A 15,553-nucleotide genomic window follows, 5' to 3' on the forward strand; every position below is an offset into this window, starting at 1 on the left:
CGTCTACGTGGCGGGAGTCCGGTCCAACTACGTGAGACAGCGCCTACTCGAAAAAGGTGCCCTAGACCTGGATGAGACGGTAAAATTAGCCTCCTCTCTGGACGTAGTGTTCCAAAGCCTTAACGTGTTCCCGTCTGACCACGCGACCCCCTCGTGGACTCCCAACCAAAGAATACCCCAGGCCTGTGCCACACGGCTGCCCGTCCACCATGGGGGAGGCTACCCTGCTATTTCTGCGGCCAGTCCCAACACCCCCGGCAGCACTGCCCGGCCCGTAACACGAACTGCAGCAGCTGCGGGAGAAAAGGACATTTTGCCAAAGTCCAGGTCCAAGAACTCTAAATCGCAGGCCCGACCCTCAGACTCACAGGCCCACAGACCCCGCAGTGTGGCAGCGTGTCTGCCGACTCTGCCCCCTGTAGGCACGTCATCAGCCTCGTGCTATCCGTGGGGGCAGCCATCTTCCAGCCCACACAGCGTGTGCGACTCATGGGGGCTGCCGTCTTGGCCATCCTCCCCCACCACGTGCGATCCATGGGGGCTGCCATCTTGGACGCCATCTTCCTCACCGCCCGACACGCTCGACCGATGGGGGCTGCCATTTTGGACGCCATCTGCTACGCTGCTCGACACGTGCGACCAACAAGAGCAGCCATCGTGGAACCACCCCAGCACCTCCGACTACGCCGGCTACCCGCAACACAGCGCGGTCACCCTGGACCAGTCGCGACCCAAACACCTCCGGAGTTCCATGATGACCGTCCGGGTAAACGGGCACGAAACGCCTTGCCTCTTTGACTCCAGGAACACAAAGAGCTTCATTCATCCGGACATGGTAAGACGCTGCTCGCTCCCAATTTTCCCGGCTCACCAAACCATCTCCCTTGCCTCTGGGTTGCACTCGGTGCAAATCCGAGGGTGCACTACCGCAACCCTAGCAATACAGGTCGGCGAGTACGCCAATTTTAAATTATATGTGCTCCCAGACCTCTACGTCCTCTCCTATTGGGTCTAGATTTCCAATGCAACCTCAGGTGCCTAGCCCTGAAATTCAAGGGGGCCCTACCCCCACTCACCATATGCAGCCTCGTGACGCTAAAGGTTCACCCTCCCCACTCTTCGCAAATCTCACCGCTGACTGCACACCAGTCGCCACCAGAAGCAGGCGGTACAGCATCCAGGATAGGACTTTTATCCGGTCCGAGGTCCAGCGACTCTTGCGGGAGGGAATCATCAAGGCTAGCAATAGCCCTTTGAGAGCTCAGGTGGTGGTCGTCAAGACCGGGGAAACGAACCGGATGGTTGTAGATTACAGCCAAACCATAAACCAGTACACACAACTCGATGCGTACTCCCTTCCCCGGATCGCAGACATGGTTAACCAGATCGCACACTACCGGGTGTTCTCCACGGTGGATCTGAAGTCTGCATACCACCAGCTCCCAATCCGCCTGGAGGACCGCCACTACATGGCTTTTGAGGCAGGCGGCTGCCTTTTCCACTTCCTCCGGGTCCCCTTTGGCGTCACGAACGGGGTCTCGGTTTTCCAAAGAACAATGGACCGAATGGTGGACCAGTACGGGCTGCGGGCCACATTTCCGTACTTGTGAGGAATTGAACTAAAGAAAAGAGCATTAGTCTGGGATGACCAGTTAGAATAGTGCATTATAAACATTAATTCGGGTTGCAGCGAGTGAACAAAGGGATTGGGCAAAGCATGGGTGAGAGGGGGATGGGTAACTATTAGGACCGGTTCTTTGCACAAAGGATGCTGCAAAGGATGCTGGGAGAAAGAGGCCTACGGAGGAGGAATGTATAATGGGCCTAACAGGATCAGTGGTTGTGAAGGTCAGGTTATATGGCCAGGTCAAGGAATGTGGGAAAAGGACCTATAAGAATCTTGTATTCGTACCATTACCTTATTTGGTCAGGGGTATGTGAAACTCGATGCTGAATCCTGTCTGTGAAACCAGATGCTGTGCTCCCTTTGTTCCACTCGCTCTGGAAGTTGCAAGAGACATGTTGTCTCCTGCCTTTTATCAGAGTGAGTGGAGCTTGCAAGCTATTTGAAATAAAATAAATCAATATCTGCAATCCGACGTGGTGTATTTACTGAGACTAAACTGAGGGAAAAGTCCCAAAATCGTCATTTGGTGGCAGCGGTGGGATTTCTAGGACGAATTCCCGACTATCCGCAAAATCAGAATTAAACCAGCCTTGGACGGAGAGAGGGGAAATGGGCCCACGGTGTGAGTAGATTATAAAGGACCATGTCGGTTTTCCCCTGCCTCATAGTCCGAACTGGGTTTGATCACTCGCCTGTGGTCGGGTAAGATCGTTCGACGAAATCAAAGGTCAGTCTGGCGGATTAGAAAACTTAATTTCAGTCGATGTAGGTACGGCTGAGGCAACGGGAATTGAGGGAATATCGGGCAATAATTCAGTTAGCAATTGAGGCAATATCACTGTGATAGTTCAGTTCCGTGCATATGGGTTGAAAATTAAAATTGGTTGTATTGAATTACACTTTAATTCGGTTAAGGTCTTTAACGGGTTGAGGGAATGTCACAGAGACAATTCAGTTAAGACCGCTGATGGAATGTTCTGGAGTCAATTCAATTCCGTGCAATTAGAATTGACTAAAGTTGGATTTTGTTAGGGGGAGATATGTCTTATGAGTGAAACAGTTGGGAGATGAATGGCCACTAGGGGGAACCAGAGACTTGGAAAATTCAGAACTGTATCGGAACGGAGAAAGAAAAACACATTGTGTTTTCTGTAGATTCAAAGTTTATTGTCCAGTTGGTTGAGATGAATGAAAGTATAATGCTTTGAATTCCTTTTGTTTGAGTGGCGATCACGGTGGATGAATGAGGGTTTGTGTTTAATAAGAATTTGTGAACTTCCTCTCGTATACCTAGTTTTTAAAATGTTGTGTTTTGCAAAACGAAGTTGCACATCATCAATCAGGAGGGATAAACGGCAGTTAAAGTGAGATTTAAAACGGGGTAAGTATTTGAAAGTTTTTTTAGAAAATCAGTACTAATGATTAACATTATGGAAGTTATTTAGAAAACAATTCTCGGGAAGTAAACAAAAAGCAAAATCAAAATGTATAAATTGGGATTTGTAAATGATTAGTTGAACTCAGCATAGTCTTGGCTGCTAAAAAATAAAAGGGGGAAAGGAATCTAAAATTGAAATGCAAAGACCAGGCATTCGGTGTGGGCGGGGTCCATGGGCTCCTTTGTTAGAGGCAGCCATGACGTACCTACATTTAAAAAAAATTTGTTCTGTGTTCCAAAATTTGTAAAGATTTCAGTATTTTCTCTGTAAACTCACTACACGTCAAATTTAAGATTCGGGGATTTTCATATAGCAAAGACTATGGATTTTTAATTTTATTTTAAGATTACACAGGGGGAAAGGAAGATCCCAGTGGAAAGGAAGAAGGCCATTTTAGAGATGCCCAAACCCCGAACCGTAAGAGGGGCATTGTGGCAGTAAGGGGCTAGAAACACAGGAACCAATGAGACCAGTATTAGGAGGTAGTCGGTGGAAGTGATATGGCACAGTTCCACCGGATCCTAGTGCCCGCAGAATTACAAGAAAGTCACTAGCAGAAGAAATTAAGTTTAGAATGTGAACTACATTGCAGACGGAGTTTTAGGGAATAAAGATATGGGACCGGAGCTTAGATTAGGAGTATTACTTGCAGTGTCAGGAAATGAGAATCTGATGGCAGGGAAGGATTAATAAAAATAGATGCAGAAAAAAAAATGTAAGCTATTAAAACCAATTGATAACGTAAAGGAAATAACGAAAGCAAACCTAGCAATAGAAAGAATGACACAGGGTTAATCAGCACACAATTCCAGCACACAATCCAGGGAGAACGATACAGGCCGTAAAAGCAATATATCTTGACCCGAGGTGCCAAATGCGAACTGGAGATAATGATCAAAGAGTTAGAACAGCAGGGAATCATTCAAGAAGTCACATATGCATCGACGAACAGCCCCCTTCAGGTAGTTAACAAGCCTGCTGGTACATTTAGAATGGTAACGAATTACAAAGCATTAAATAAGGTCACAAAAAAGAAAAAAAAAAGGATAAACGGTATTTAATGAATTCACAAACTACATTGGAGAAGGCAGGCAAAACTTATTTAACTAGTATAGATTTAGCCAACGGATTCTGGAGTGTTCCGTTAGACCCAGACAGCAGGGAAAAGACAGCATTTACCTTTGGCACTAAACATTACGTATACTGTAAATTACCACAAGGATATGTTAATTCCCCAAACCACTTTCAGGCAATAGTAAGGGAGCTGATTAAAGATGATTTGGCTTTAGTATATATTGATGATGTGTTAATTGGAGATGATGATCAGGGGGACACATGTTGAAAGAGTGACCAAAATTATTAAAACACTTAATGAAGCAGGATTTAAGATAGGGTTAAAGAAATGCCAGATTGACAGGAGTGAAGTCGACTATCTAGGGTATTCAGAGTCAAGGGCAGGTAGGGAAGCCAGTGTTGGGATGAGAGAGAAAGCTGCTAGAATCGCAGCGCCAGTTTCACGAAACGGGGTTTAGCAAATCATGGGAATTTTCGGGTATTTTAGACCAGTAGTGGAAGACTATAGTCTTTATGCTAGACCCATTTATGAAACTTTGAAAGGGGATTTTAGGTGGACCAGTGAAGCACAGAGGAGTTTGGACCAGTTAAAAACAGCTGTAGCAACATCCGGGCCATTAGAGGAGAGACCTGAAGAGGACGATTTGAGGATTAAATTTGATCTGTACGCAAATGGATATGGTATGGTGCTTGCTAACCATAGTACTCAGACACCTATTAAAAATTGACAGGAAATTGGTGAAGAGCTGAACAAAAGTTTTCGGACATTGCAAAATGTCTAGCAGCCAGAACAAAAAGGATAGCAGAGATTGAAAATTTATCAGCCGGGAAGGAAATTTATGTCACAACTGAATTTTTAGAATTGACAGAGTTGACCAAGAGACAGGGTTGCCAGCAAGGCGCGAATATAGCTCGATGGGAAAGATGGCAAATCATTCTTTTAAACCCTGCCTTAATGTTTATCCATAACATTAAAAAGGGACAGAAACTTGATAAATCAGTTAGCAGAAGAGAGTTGGGAAATGCTTGGGTGGTATATACAGATGGTAGTAAAGTTAAGGGGATCGAAGAACAAGTCAGATGGGCATCCATTTAAAAAAAAAAAAAATTTAGGAAAGAAAATGGTGGAGAAACAGGGAGTAAAGAAACAGGGAGTAATATAGAAAAAAATGAGACACCGATGGAAGATTAGAGTATGCAGGCCCTCTTTTTCCTAGGAGCAGCAAAAGTAATTTGTACTTTTTAATCAAAGCTGATAGCAGCACGGGGACGTTGAATTAGAGAATTAGTGGCATCTGGAGCAAAGGAATTGCATCAGAACTAAAACATCCAACCCAATTCAATAATAACAGAGGGGTTATTATAATCTATAAGCAACCTATCGGCAGCAAACGAAGAAACGTAATTAGTGAGGAGTTAAGAATATGGGATGATAGGTCACGGGCTGTTACTAATGGACCCCAGTTTAAAATGATTCCTTGTCAACATAATGAAACATCATGTCAAGGATGTGGCGCATTTTGTAGCCCTGTAGTTTGGACAAGGAGTAATCATATGAGACTAGGAGAATGGCAGATATAGAGCATTCAGGTGAGCTGATATTGCATTTAGAACGACAGAAATGGGGAAATGCTTCGGCTCCCAGGGAAATTTGGGGAATTCAGTTTGTCATGATTATTTTGTGAAACACCAGGCAACACTGATTACTACAGAGAAAACCAAGCGGACGACGAAGTGATTGGGAAAGGATGTGCAGGATGATGGAGAAGTGGCATACTTGTGGTACCAATTAGTGAGGGAGTACGTAGTTTAAGGGATGTTAGGATGACCCGGGGACGTAAAATTAGCCTAACAGTGTTTAGAGACTATATCCCTGCAATGATGCCGTGCCGCAGAATAGATCATATCCCCAGACTCCAGGAAGTCCTGGAGATGGCACTCCTGGAACATCCAAACAAGAATAGAGAGATACAAGTTAAGAAATAGGGCCCTCTCCGCCTTTGACCTGTTCATTTGGTTTTCAGATGAAGCAAAAATAACACAGACGAAGAACGAGAACTACTCTCCAGAGAAGAATGTTTTAGACGGTATGGGGTGGGAAAACTAATGATACAATTGGCTACATATTTGAGGGAATTAAATGACAGAGCCCGTAAGAAAAACTTACGGGTTAGAAACAAATCAAAATATCAAATTATTACTGAATAGTGAAACCTCCGGTCAGACATCTCGAACTGGACATTAGCTGATGGATGATCTGTGGTCTCCACGGGGTATGTACTATGCGGTGGAGTTATTCAGAGCCTCGGCAGATGGCAGCGACTGACGAGGAACCCCCGCATTTTAAATGCCAATAGTTCAAGAATTTTGGCAACTTGATGCCACGGTAGGAAATTGGTAACCAATGCAGCAAACAATATTGCATTGGAGAGTGTAATAGGTATTACGGCCGAAATGTCCTGTAAGTTGTTAGGGACTGTTATGTATGGATTCAATTGGGTTGTAACCCCAAACGTTGACTGTATTAAATGTGCAAGTGGTGTTATTGCAAAGTAAAGAACAAACAGACGAATAAAGGCAAGTATACACTCCATGCTGTAAGGAAAATGATAACGGACAAAAGGGATTTGAAGAAAACTGAGTTATTGTCTCATGTAAGCCAGGCTGGCAGACTACATGGTTCAGACGTTAGTGTGAGGAAGTCAGGAATAGAAACAGGACCGATTGAAGCTTCTGCAATTCATAAAGCAAGATAATCAGTGGATAGTACATGATATCATAATTACCATTCCAATGAGAAACGGAAAGCACTTCCAAAAAAAAATACCAGTGAGGGTTAAAAACCTTTTTGGGCGCTGATGGATTGAGTTGTGTGCTGTTTCTAAGGGACATGAGGAAGCTACTGCGGTGCTGCTACCCCAAGGTAATCAGATGCCTTGGAGGTAGTGGAACACACGGATATAGCTATTGGGTTACCTTCCTGAGTAGCGACAGCTATGGTGATTGGACTTGAGGAAAGAACAATACAAAGAGTCTATCGACACTGGTCTGCAGGATGGATGAATTTACAATTGATATCCGTGCACAGTTTACAAATCTTGACATGCACACACACATGACAAGGATCGGGGATAGCTGCTAGTCAGTACAACTAGAAGGGGGATATAAACCCGACAGCAGGATTCAGCTCAGAGTCAGCTCTCATAGCTCGGTCATGGGGTTTTACCTGATGCATGGATTGATAATACTTGTTATTATAATTGTATATTGTATAATCATTGGATGCCTTAATATGTGTTGTAAGATGACTATGGCTCGGATGATGCCGATAGACTCGGCCCATCACCACTAACCAAGTTGACATCCCGTTACTGGCCACCATCAATGTAAAAATGTGATGAGGTGTTGATGTACGGAATGTAATGAATTGCGGGTGGTCTTTCAGACTAGACGTTGATACAGGTTATTAACCCGGGGATGTTTATAATGGACACTGGGAGTTGTATGCCTAACCAAAATCCAAATTTGGACCGAGACAGCAACAGGACTATTGTTGGTCTGGCGAATTGTTAGCACACTTTTTGACCATTAGGGGGAATACCTACCCAAACATTTCTCTACCAATAGAGACCCGCGTGGCAGAGGTGAAAGAAAATATAACATGTCTGTTCTCCATCTGCACTGAACGGAGGTATAGCGTAACCCAGACGTCAGGCCAATGCATCGACCACAACGCCACCGGCGTCCCGTTGTCGGCGGGTAGCGGAAGGGAATGTTGGTTGGGAGGTGGAATAGTAGTTATCATAGAATGATAAAAGGAGAGAATGAATAAAGAAAAGAGCATTAGACTGGGATGACCAGTTCAAATAGTGCATTACAGACATTAAGTCGGGTTGCAGGGACTGAACACAGGGATTGGGCAAAGCATGGGCGAGAGGGGGATGGGTAACTATTAGGACCGGTTCTTTGCACAAAGGATGCTGGGAGAAAGAGGCCTACGGAGGAGGAATGTATAATGGGCCTATCAGGATCAGTGGTTGTGAAGGTCAGGTTACATGGCCAGGTCAAGGAATGTGAGAAAAGGACCTATAAGAATCTTGTATTCATACCATTACCTTATTTGGTCAGGGGTATGTGAAACCCGATGCTGAATCCCGTCTGTGTAACCAGATGCTGTGCTCCCTTTGTTCCACTCGCTCTGGAAGTTGCAAGAGACATGTTGTCTCCTGTCTTTTATCAGAGTGAGTGGAGCTTGCAAGCTATTTGAAATAAAATAAATCAATATCTACAATCCGACTTGGTATATTTACTGAGACCAGACTGAGGGGAAAACCCCCAAAATCGGCACTTGGACAATGTCACCATCTGCGGCCACGACCAGCAGGACCACGATGCCAATCTCCATAGATTTCTCTGAACCACCCAAACCCTTAACCTCACTTACAACAAGGAGAAATGCGTTTTCCGCACAACCAGACTAGCCATCCTCAGCTACGTCGTGGAAAACAGGGTTCTAGGACCCGACCCTGACCGTATGCACCCCCTCCTGCAACTCCCCCTCTCCCACTGCCCCAAAGCCCTGAAAAGGTGCCTTGGGTTCTTTTAATATTACGCCCAGTGGGTCCCCAACTATGCAGACAAAGCCCGCCCACTAATCAAGGCCACCATCTTCCCACTGGCAACTGAGGCCCGCCAGGCCTTCAGCTGCACCAAGGCGGATATCGCCAAAGCCGCAATGTGTACGGTGGATGAGTCCGTCCCCTTCCAGGTGGTGAGCGACGCATCAGAGGTCGCTCTCGCCACTACCCTCAATCAAGCAGGCAGGCCGGTAGTGTTTTTATTGTGCACCCTCACCACCTCCGAAATTCGGCTATCCTTAGTCAAAAGTGAGGCCCAAGCCAATGTGGAAGCCGTACGGCACTGGTGTCACTACCTCTCTGGTAGGAGGTTTACCCTCGTCACCGACCAACGATCGGTAGCCTTCATGTTCGATAATACGCAGCGGGGCAAAATCAAGAACGATAAGATCTTGAGGTGGAGGATCGAACTCTCCCCCAAAATTACGATATAGTATATCGTCCTGAGAAACTCAACGAGCCCCCAGATGCCCTGTCCCATGGCACATGCACCAGATGACCGACTGCGGGCTATCCACAATGACCTCTGCCACCCGGGGGTCACCCGGCTTCTCCACTATTTCAAGGCCCGCAACCTGCCCTACTCCACCGAGGAGGTCAGAGCCATGACCAGGGACTGCCAGATCTGTGTGGAGTGTAAACCGCACTTCTATCGACCAGATAAGGCCCACCTGGTAAAGGCATCCTAGCCCTTTGAGCGCCTCAGTATCGATTTCAAAGGGCCCCTCCCCTTCAACAACCGCAATCCATATTTTCTCAACATTATTGATGAGTTCTCCCGCTTCCCCTTTGCGATCCCCTGCCCTGACATGACCACGGCCACCGTCATTAAAGCCCTACATAGTGTCTTCACCCTGTTTGGTTTCCCCACTTATGTCCACAGTGACCGGGGCTCGTCGTTCATGAGCGACGAACTGCGTCAGGACCTGCTCAGTAAGGGCATTGCCTCGAGCAGGATTACCAGTTATAATCCCAGGGGAAACGGGCAGGTGGAGAGGGAGAACGCGACAGTCTGGAAGGCCGTCCTACTGGCCCTACGGTCTAGGAATCTCCCAGTTTCTCACTGGCAGGAGGTCCTCCCCGATGTGCTCCACTCTATTAGGTCCCTACTTTGCACGGCCATAAACGAGACCCCTCATGACCGCCTATTTGTTTTCCCCAGGAGATCCACCTCAGGGGCCTCGCTTCTGTCCTGGCTGAAGACACCGGGGCCCGTCCTGCTCAGAAAGCACGTCAGGAGCCATAAGTCCGAACCCCTGGTAGAGACGGTCCAGCTCCTACACTCCAACCCTCAGTACACATACATCGAACACCCCGATGGCCGACAGGATACAGTCTCCCTCCGGGACCTGGTACCCGCCGGTTCCACCACCACCGCCACTTCACCCTATCCCGCCCAACATACCATGACCAGCACCCCTGCCCCTATATGGCTCCCGCACCCCCTCCCACCCACCATTCCCCCTTCACCGATCCACAGGAATGAAGATCCAGAAGAGACGTTCCCAGAGTCCACGTCTGTACCCGCACTGGCGCCCTCACTACCGATGCCAGCACGGATGAGTTCAACACCCGGGCTAGCAACAATGCCAGAGCTTTGGCGATCACAGCGCACAATCCGTGCGCCGGACCGGCTGACCTTATGAACCCATTACCCCCGCCGGACGTCATTTTTTTAACAGGGGTGAATGTATTACATTAATAATCCACAATGTGTATCTGTGCTATGCTGTTGCCCTTGTGGGCTCCACCTATGGGCCATTGTATGGTATTATCCATAAGGTAACATGTTGGGGCCTGTATGGGCTCCACCCATGGCTCCTCCCCTTGAAGGGAGGTATAAAGAGCAGTCGACCTGTAGGCGGCTCTCAGTGTTAGATCAGCCGCAGGCAGGCACTGTTTTAGTTGATTAAAGCCACAGTTTATTTCTACTCTTGTCTCGAGTGAAATGATGGTCGCATCACCCTCCCAATTGTTTTAGAAACCCCATAAATGCCCAATGAGATGCACTGGATATTTAGTTATGATCAGAATAATTATGGCTATAAAGGTAATTTTATATTTAAGGAATGTTGATGCATCTCTCCATTATGATTGTTAGATCTTTTCAATTAAATTTTTACATTTTGTTTAAAGGCAAAATGTAAAGCTTCTGCCATTATCCCGTGCCTATGTCACAATCTATATTTTGCTTCACGTCTTGACAAAGTGATCAGCACTTTTCCCTTTCCTGGTGAGCTGTGTGTAAGAATATTTATAATGTGATTGACTGCTCAGACAGCTTGATGATAACACTGCAGCTCCACCCTGAGATTCCCCTTTGAGAGGTAAAGTCTTTACCTCACAGATCACTAAATCTCAGAGTGAGGCTTTCTTTCAGGTCAGCTGCTAGTGCCCCTGATGACATACCAGGCCATGGTCACATACATCATGGGAGTTTGCCATCTCAGACGTTTTGCAGAGCAGGTACAAAACCATGCACCATTTCCTTCTGAACAATTAGCCATTCTCAGGTGCTTCACACATGGAGGAGGTTTTCTAAAGGCCTTTGTGTAAACTGAACGGTGGAGGTTGGGAGTGGGGGGGGGGGGGCGGCTGCGGGGGTGGGGGGGAGGATAATGAAGGATTAGGCTGCGAGGGTCATAGGTGTAATGATATGCAGTAGCAGTATATATGACAAGTGTATATAGCCTCCAATCACTAGCTGTTATGCAAGAGGTACAGGATCCTGAAACCAGATAAACCAGTCTTGGTCAGAGTTACAGAGCTGTCAGTAGCATGGTTAGAAGCCCCACAGTTTGGTTAGCAATAGTTTTGTCTACCCACGGTTTATTCAAAATTAAATAACTAGTCTTGAACTAGACGTTCTGTCGTACACGGATTAATTTATTATCATAGTACATGAACATAGCAATATCTTACAAACCTAATAGAATTCTTTGAGGAAGTGACAACGATAATTGATGAGGGAAGGGCTGTAGCTGTCATATACATGGACTTCAGTAAGGCGTTTGATAAAGTTTCCCATGGCAGGTTGATGGAAAAAGTGAAGTTGTATGGGGTTCAGGGTGTACTAGCTAGATGGATAAAGAACTGGCTGGGCAACAGGAGACAGAGAGTAGTGATGGAAGGGAGTGTCTCACGTCCGTTGTGGTCACCCTAACTTGAAGGTGTACCTGTGCAAGAGACCCTAGCTGTTCAAGTGAAGACAAACATCCAGCAGAGGGCAGGAGAGCGGAGTTGCTGATGGGCTGTTGCGGGGGAAATTTGCATACATCCGTTGTGGTCACCCTTACCTGAAGGTGTACCTGTGCAAGAGACCCTAGCTGTTCAAGTGAAGACAAATATCCATCAGAGGGCAGTAGAGCGGAGCTGCTGATGGGCTGTTGCAGGGAAAATTTGCATACGTCCGATGTGGTCACCCTAACTTGAAGGTGGTTGGTGGAGGAGCTGTTGTCAAGTTGAACGGTGACGTCACAGCCTGCAGGTAAGGGATTGGCTGGTGACTGGTAAGTAGGTTTTCTTTTATTTCTTGGCCTTTTGGCTAAGATCAAGTGTAGTCTCATTTGATCGAGGGAAGCTGAGGATTTCGTTTTCGATGTCGATCGTGGATTGGAGAACTCGGAGGGATTGAAGTCGTCAAAGAGGAAACGTTTGGAGCCCGGCTGCTATTGGTGGATCTACATGCTGGCCTAAACCTCTGGTTTAGGCTTAACGCCGATACAGTTCAGTCCCAACGTACGAGCTATGGATGCAGCTGCATCCCGACCACCAGGCTGGGGAGTGCGAAACACTGTCCGAGTCACAGTGAAGAAAGGGGAGTCACCTGTGGACCGGAAATTCTTCGTGAAGCGGGTGCTGCTCAAGTGTTGTGGGTTTAAGGCAACAGATATCTTCTGCTTGCAAAAATTCTCCAACAATGGGTATTTTGATGTCACCTTCAAGAGCGTCGCAGCGTGCATCAAATTCTTGAACGTCTTCAAGGAAAAAGGTAACCAGAGTCCCCTGTCGATCCTGACTGCGGAGCCTCTGTTTACGCTACCGTCGCAGCAAAACCGGGTTGTAACACTGCACACGTACAACCCCCACGTCCCCGTGTCTGATGTGCTCACGTTCCTCGCCAGGTACGCTGAGCTGAAAAGTGACAGCGTGCAAGTGAAAGACACCTTCGGCATCTGGACAAGTGAGCACCAGATCAAGGTGACTCTGAAAACAGACAGCAACGGAACCATCCTGCATCCCCCCTCCAGTTTCGCCATTGAAGGAAATCGTGGCTACCTCTACTACGTGGGACAGCCACGAGTATGCCACACCTGTGGCAAAACGGGGCATGTTGCCGCAAACTGCAGTGTGACCTTCTGCAAAAACTGCAGGCAGGAGGGACACATGACTAAGGACTGCAAAGAAGACAAGTGCTGCAACCTGTGTGGGGAGGCCGGCCATCTTTACAGGGCCTGCCCGAAACGCGGGGCGACATATGCACAGATCATCAGCAGCGGAGTTAAAAAGGCGACCAGAGAGGAGGTTCATACACCCCCCACCGAAAAAGACACCACGGCACAGAATGCGGAAAAGCAACAGAAGGGCCCCCAACAAAAAGAGGAGGCCCCAGCACGCCCTGACAACCCAACCCCAGCCTCATCTGACGAGGAACACTCAATGGAAGAGGAAGAGGATGGGACAAAGAATAAAGAGCCCTGGGAAACAGTGAACAGGGACAAACGAAAGAGAAAACAAAAAAACAAACTGACGAACCCCCCGATGGGAAGTGGCAAAAAGTGATACCTTTCAGCCAGCGGACTTAGCGCCGACACTTCCTCCGATGAGGGAAAACAAGACAAGAATCGGCCTCAAATAAAGAGCAAAGCACCAACGTGGAACGGGAGGCACAGCCCCCCTCAGACCACAGACCGGGAAGAAAATAAAACCCGCCGAGACAATCAACCTCTGGCTCATGGGAACAGCAATATGACCAACGGCCACCAAACGCCGGACATCGAAAACAAGGTCACAGACCAACCCCCGAAAGTAACAAGCAGCAACAACCCAGGCGAAGACCGGCCTGCAACCCCAACACCCACTGACTGCCACAACGAACGCCAGGGCTACACCAACCCCCAATGCATCTGTATCAAGTTCACGGGGCCAGTGTGGACCAGAACAGTTTTCTCAGCCCTGCAACTGTGCTAAAGTTTGCGAGCACTATCGGCATGCTGGGGAACATCCAACAGCTGGAACAGCCAACTGTATAGACTCTGGACTCTTGAGGCTGGTAAATCTACCTTTTTACAATGGGTTTAAAAATTGAATCCATAAATGTGCGAAGCATCAAAGATACTTCGTGGTGTGTAGCCACACTCAACTATTTAGCAAATGTGAAAGCTGACCTACTGTTCCTGCAGGAGTGCAGAATTCCGTACCTCAGCAACTACAGGCGCTCGTCGAGCTGGTGGTCCCACGGGCCATCCATCTGGTCAGGAGGAAACGACTGCCGCTCCTCCGGCCTGGGTATTCTGCTGCGGGGAGGCAACTTCACCATCTCCGACATAAGGAGGTGGTGGGCGGGCGCCTCCTCGTAGCAGACGTCAAATACAAAAACAAGTGAGCGGCTGGCAGTCCTTCAGCAACTCCCACTGCTGTTGGCCACCTGGGTGGTGACTTCAACTGCATCACCGATGCGGCTGGACGATCCAGCAGAGCCGACAGCAATCTAGACGCTACGTCCAGACTCCTGATGGAAACGGTAAAAGACGCCAAGCTGCTCGACGTCTGCAGCAACCCTGCAGACGGAGCGCAGTGTAGATACACATGGTCACGGCCAGACGGGTCCGTCCGCTCCAGGATAGACTTCTTCTTTGTGTCCCGAGCTTTCATGGTCAGGTCCACTGACATAAGGCCGGTGTTCTTCTCTGACCACTGCCTCCTACTGGCCGACTGCCACCTGCAGGAAGACCAGGGGGTAGGCAGGGGGACATGGAAGCTAAATGCAAAACTGCTGACCCCTGAGAACCTCGAGGAACTCAGGAGGGATTACAAGGGTTGGAGAACCGTGAAACCCCTCTTTGAGGCCCCACATCTCTGGTGGGAAGCAATCAAGGGGAATATCAAGAGGTTTTTCATCCTCAAGGGCGTTCAAAAGGTGAGAGAGAGACGAGGGGTCATGTCCAGACTCCAGAAAAGTATACAGAATTTGCTCCAGCTGCAGTCGATGGGGGTGGATGTCAAGGAGGATCTCCAAGAGGTGAAGAGCCAGCAAGCCTCGCTCTACACCTCGGAGGCCTCCAAGGTTATCTTCCGTTCCAGAGTCCGCTCCGTGGAGCAGGACGAAAAGTGCTCACGCTTCTTCTTCCAAAAGGTGCACAGAGAGACCTCTGTGATCAGCAGCCTGAAGGAAGAAGATGGCTCTGTAAAGTCATCGCAGTCTGACATCCTGAGGATCAGCCAATCCAATTATGCCTTTTATGACCTGAAGCCAACAGATAGCACTGTTTCCCAGACCTTCCTGTCGACTATCACGGAGGTCATAGGCGACAGCGAGCTGGAAAACCTGGACAAACCACTAACTCTGGATGAGCTGACAAAGGCTGCCAAGTCCTTCGAGACGAGTAAAACTCCCGGAAGCGACGGCTTACCGGTTGAGTTGTATTCGGCTCTGTGGGACTGGATGGGCCCAGACCTGCTGGAAGTGTACGAGAGTATGCTTCTGGAAGGCAGCATGTCAGAGTCCATGAGGAAAGGCATCATCACCCTCATCTACAAGCAGAAGGGGGAAAGGG

Source organism: Scyliorhinus torazame, chromosome 5 (genome assembly GCF_047496885.1).
Source record: "Scyliorhinus torazame isolate Kashiwa2021f chromosome 5, sScyTor2.1, whole genome shotgun sequence".
In the NCBI taxonomy this organism is placed as follows: domain Eukaryota; kingdom Metazoa; phylum Chordata; class Chondrichthyes; order Carcharhiniformes; family Scyliorhinidae; genus Scyliorhinus; species Scyliorhinus torazame.